Raw genomic sequence first — 6,113 nt, 5'->3', positions numbered from 1 at the left:
CACTTATTATATTTTACTTCCAAAAGGGAAACAGCACAACAAGAACAGCAATTACAAAAAAGGAAACAAATCCATAGGATCTGAAACCAAACGTCATCTGTGAAATCAGAGTAGGTGATAAAATAGGGGGCTTTATATTATTTTTCTACTTTTCAGTATTTTTTAAAAAATGAAGTGAGAGAAATAAAACATAATGGGAAGGCCCAAGAATTTTAACTGCTAGCTATTGTACCCGCAACTATGTGGCATGGATTGAAACCCCAGCCCTACAACTTGCCTGCTCGGATAAAGCTGAGAATTTGAACTCTAGGAGGCCCAGAAGCCTAATCTCTAAAAAGAGGTTGAGAGTGATAGCACCAACCTCAAAGAATTCTTGGGGAAATAAAATAACAGGGTGCCTGGAAAGCCAAGGTTGCCTATTATTCCATAAGACTTGCAAACCTTTTTAAAGACATGAATCTTATAGGTAAATGAGGCATATCTCAATCTATACCAACTATTACTTAGAAAATCTGCAGTGTTTTGTCACAATGATTTATATTAGTAAGAAAATATTCCTAAGAAAAACTACATTAGCTAAATCAGTTCTAATTGTAAAAACTACTCACTGAAGCTTGATTCTTATGGCAGTTTAAAAAATCATTTGACCATAACTAATTTTCCTGATTAATTCAACAAGTATACTTTAATTAGAAGATGCATTATAGTGTTATATTTTATATAATTCCAAGGGATCTAAAATTATTTTTTCTAAATCTCCAATATATATAGTCACTAGCATATGCTATTTCTAATGTCTAATTCTGCTAATGGCTAATTCTACTCTATTAACAAACTGATGTGAGACCTTATTGTATTACATATCAGTTTTGAGGGCAAAATTTCCTTCTGAAGTTGGAAAACTCAGGCAAAACCAAGATTATTACAGTTTTTCAAAGGTAGGAGGAAACTAACATAAAAATCCACTACTATTTATGGTGATTAATTTTCACAATACTATTCAAATCAATTGTGTTTTATGTCTCAGAAATCACCAGAATACAATATCTCACTGCTGTTCGTTCTTTTTCATGTGAATGGCTATTTAAAATAATTGCCAATAGTTAGCTGCCTGATTTTCATGTCCATGTGTAATGGCTAAGGAAGGCCTAGTGGTTGTAATTGTTCACTACGGTAAGTTGGAGGGAAGAAATGAATGAGTTAGAAAACTAGAGTGCATTTTCTCTTTTTATTTAGACAGGAGGGTATTCTCCTGAAGAGTTGCCAAACCAAAATCATGTGGAGTATCAGTTCTCAAAGCATTGTAACTGAAAGAAGTCAGGGTTTTTTCCTTGGTTGGTTCAAAATACTCTTCAAGATTTTTACAGAGACTCACCATTGTAACTAAAATCATCAACTATTATATCACTGTTAATTTATAGACAAAAGACAGTGCTGACTTTAAAAAAAGAAAAATGTCATTGAACTGATTACTGCCATTGCCATAGTTGTCTTTAAAACTTCCGAACTGAAGGAATAAAGCCATCAGGGCCATGTCTCTTTGATCGGAGGTTAATAAATTAAATCTCTCCAGGTAAAAAGAAGTTTTGCCGAGAAATACAGGAAATGAGTATTCTAGCAAATCTAGATTTCGGGGGGGTTTTTTGTGTCCAACAACTCATATATATGGATATCAAAGGAGGCTAGCCGCTAACAGCATTTCTTCTACAAAATAAGTTTCTAAAGTGTGATGGCTATTTGTGTGAAAGCGTAAATTGAACACTTGTTAATGAACCCTGTTGGCAACATACAGACTGCGTTTGGGCAGGATCTTGATGGATAACTAAGGCTGCCTTGTGGTCTTTGCATCGGGCAGTAGGGAAGCAGGACTTCATCTGAGGTGCTAGATCTCAGTTGGTGTTGTTATCTTTTGCTTATCACACTGTTGTGAAGGGTTCTGCAATTTATTTTGATTTGGCATCTTTTTGCCATTTGATTTCAATTTTAGGCTCCATTATGAAAATAGGTGGTAAACCTATAAAGAATCTATATAAGAATCACTAGGCTTATCCTTGTGCTGGTGGTGATGAGTTGCAATTTTAACAAACACTTGTAATTACTAATCAAGTGCTGGGATTATCTCAGTGATCTTTAGGTTTTATAGCTGTAGACACTAACTTTTTAAAAACCATTATTCACAAACATTCCTGGAGAAAAAATAACTTTGTGATTGTAAGTTTGCTGCTTTCGATTCAAATCTGTTTTTTTTTTTTTTAATTAAAATTGCTTTTGTGGCTCAAGTATTTGATAACTTGAGATTTCTCAAATGTGATTGGGGAGTTATGCCAGACCCAGCTATCCAGCCATAGTACACAGCATGTGAATCAGCTCTAGGAACTATTCATCCCAATGACATACTTTGATATGAACATGGCACTTACACCAATCTATGTGCTCCCACAACAGCTTAAATGATTGTGCTCTTCTAAATAAAGGGAAATTACAAAAAGAAAACCTTTAGAAAAACAGCTTAATATAAAATCTGTATAGGGCTGCCAATGGAGAGGTGTTCCTCAATATTTCTCAAACAAAAGACAGTGGTAAGATATGAGAGTGAGTGCCAATGGGGTTCTAAAATGGTTTCCACTGGTCATTAATTTTACCCTGGCCCAGGGCAAAGAAGAGCTAGTCCTATGGAACTTGCAGGAACCTTTGGCATCTTGATCCGTACTTTAAATGTGAATAGTAATTCATCTTTCATGATGAAATATTGAGACTTAGTCCTACCTGTAATTCTCTCTCTGGTCATTTTTTTTGATTGTGTAATTCTTTTATCAATAGGTAGGTGAGAATAACAGTAACACAAATAGAGCATTATTTTATTTCTTTATCTTTTCCTTTGATTCAAACTTTGGGAAGTAGGTCTGATTATCTCTATTGTATTATTAAGCATGCCACAGCTTTCACAGAGGTTAGGTGATTTCAAGAGGAAGACTGTGGTAGGGCCCAATTTTCATCTCATTACCACATGCAAAATCCATGTGTTTTCCATATATCATAGCAATGGTTTAGATTTAATTTCTCATGTTGTAAATATTTTTAGAATACATTATGAATGTCCAATATGATATCAACATCCTGAATATTAATCTTGATGAACACAGGGGTGTTTTGTAAGAGTCCCAGATGCTGCATTTTGTAAAGCATGGCATGAGTGATGTTGGAGTCCTATAAATGCAGTGATGCAGACTTGGCCAACACTTAATGCCTTTTGCTTCGTTTCTTCTTCCCGTGTCAACTTCCTCCACATTGCCTTTAACATCTGGACCCATGGGATAATTATATTTCATCACTGGATTTTGGTGACAAAGGAAACAGACAAGGCTTTATACATTTGCATGTGTCTTCAGAAATCATACAATGAGGATATTTTAATAGAACCATCTTCCCGGTAATACAAATTTTTAATAACCTATTAAAGATATACTTTTGCTGTCACTGTTTAAAATAGGAAGTGCCACATATACTCCTATTATTTCTCTCGCCAAAATTCAAGTGCAGTAATAACATGAATATACTAAATCCTTTAGTTTATCTTTGGGTAGATGCTCAGAATTGTTTTTCTAATATCTTTAGACACACTATATCACGTGGAAAGGAAAGAGAAAAGAAAGTAACTCTTCCTGAGTGGATGTTCCAGACACTATGTTACTTACTTAACACCCAATATTTTACTTCATCCTGAAAACTATCCTTCAGGAAAGATTTTAATATCCCCATTTTTATGGATGCAGAACCTCCAGTCTCTGTCAGCTAAGTTACTAGTCCAGTTTAGTAGTGATGAGATATGGTTTTGAACAGGACTGCCCATGCTTTCTGCTGTTATTGTATTACTGGGTTGTAGCAGTTAAGGGACTCAGGCTTTATTTCTTTTTTTCCATTACGCTAGCTTTAAAAAGACCTTTTCTTTTGAATATAGTCATTTTCAATACTTGGTAAATATGTTAGGGAGGATCTCAGTGACTCTGACAAAATTTAAACTAATACCAGGGTTGATACTTGTCAGATAACAAAACTTTTTTTTCCCCCACTTAACATTAAATTCATTAATAACAATATCACAAAATTACTTCTGCCTAAAACCTCATAAAACAGGAACTAATCAAAGCAAACACACTTAACAGCTAATGATGATTTTAATTTAGCTGTAAATGCCTCAAAGGCTAGTAATTAGAGAGCAGTTATACGCTTTTTGTTTTGCAAAATAAATTATCGCTGCATGTTTTGCCACAATTTTCTCTACTTAATGTTGCTAAAATAGTCTTATCTGCGCAAAATTTTAAAATAGATCTTATGGCTAGATAATTTAGATAACCGTATTACAATCAATTTTCTGTTTAAAATAATATCTCATGAAGATGTTTTGAACAATAAAACTGGCCACAAATGTGCTATTAAACAACAACAAAAAGAGCCAAGTAAATAAACTCTTTGCAGCTCTTGATTACATGGTACTACTCACTTTAGATTTAATGAAGGGTTATTTGTTTAGCAACAGGGTTGTGAGTCATATATCCTGACAATATTATGGCTCTAAACAATGAAGGTTAATATAAATCACATATTTTCCCCAAACAGACATGATCATTGGTATTTTCTCTTTAGCATTTAGATCAGTAGTTCCACAACTGCCCAACTAAATTAGAGATCAATGATATTAAGTTACCCTCTCATATTTATACATGGCTGGTTAGAGGTTTCAACAGGATGGGTGCGGGCAGGGAGTTTGTGCTACAGATGTGAAGAACGCTGAATACAACATTGCAAATAGGGCCAACAGCCATTCATGAAGACAGAATTTTTCTTAGGAGAGAGACCATTAGAAGAGTGAGGTATATGTGCCATAATTTTGAGCCTCGGAATGAGAAAATGAAAACATTCTTAAGTGAGACTGAGTAAATTGAGAGTTACGAAAGGAAAGGTCTAAATTTGGGGTATTTAAGTATAGTAGCTGCTCTTTCTTCCCCACTTGCCGATAAAAAATGGTTGTTTTTGTTTGTTTAAGATACAAATAGTAAATAGGCATTTAAAAAACCTCAAATAATATATATTAAATAATGAAAAAAAATAAAGGCCATTTGGAATCTCCAACCCTGGGGTAAAGATAAAAAGCCTGAACTTCCTGATGACTATTTATTTGTGCTTTGCATTATATATACTAAAATAAATGGATTTTTACATAACTAAGAAGGTCACCTCTATTGTCTTCTGTGGGAATAGTGTACCCCTGGAGGTAGGCAATGTGCAGATACCATAAATGAGTCATAGTACACATGTTATTATTGTTATTTTGGGTATTTTGGTGGGTGAGAGATGTAAGGCCTTCCCTTCCATCTCCTTTTCAGGACATTAGAGCAAGAAATTGAATCATACCTGTAATATAGCTATTTAATTATATCTGTAATTTCGGGTCTAGTTGTTTTAGAAAAACTAGATCATATCACATAATCTTTTCTTCTTCTTGCTTTTCTCACTTTTTAAATAAAGGCTGCTTGATACTCCATATTGTGCATGTATCCCAATTTTTTCAGGTGTTCCCTGTTGATACTTCCAAATCTTGGCCAGTATGTCCAATACTGAATTAAAGACCCTTTTATATGTCCTTCCAACTTGACACATAACTTTCTATGGAATACATCCACAGGAGAGAATTTTTTATTTAAAGTCTAGATAACATAAATTTTAATAGGAAATGTATAACTCCTTATATCTCTTGTTGCATTGTATATGAATAACATTTTCCTGATATCAGCACAATTTATGGATCTTACAGTAGTACTTTATAATTGTTTCTAATTTGACCACTGGTGAATTTTAAGCATCAGTTCACATGCTGGTATTTGCTCTTCAGGTCCTTGTCCATTGTTCCATTTTTTTTTTTTTGTCAATCGGTAAGAATACAATAATATTATCAAAATTAACCCTTTGCATCTATAGAATATTAATATTTTTACCCACACCCACTTTTTGCCTGTTAACATTTTTGTCATGTAAAGTTTTATAATTTTTCTATATTCAGCATTAAATGTATATCATTTTTTCATTTTATAACTTCTAGAGTATGGAGTCTTATC

This window comes from Mirounga leonina, unplaced genomic scaffold (genome assembly GCF_011800145.1).
Source record: "Mirounga leonina isolate KUSES-001 unplaced genomic scaffold, KU_Mleo_1.0 Mir_165, whole genome shotgun sequence".
In the NCBI taxonomy this organism is placed as follows: domain Eukaryota; kingdom Metazoa; phylum Chordata; class Mammalia; order Carnivora; family Phocidae; genus Mirounga; species Mirounga leonina.
Note: the sequence above shows the minus strand (reverse complement) of the source record.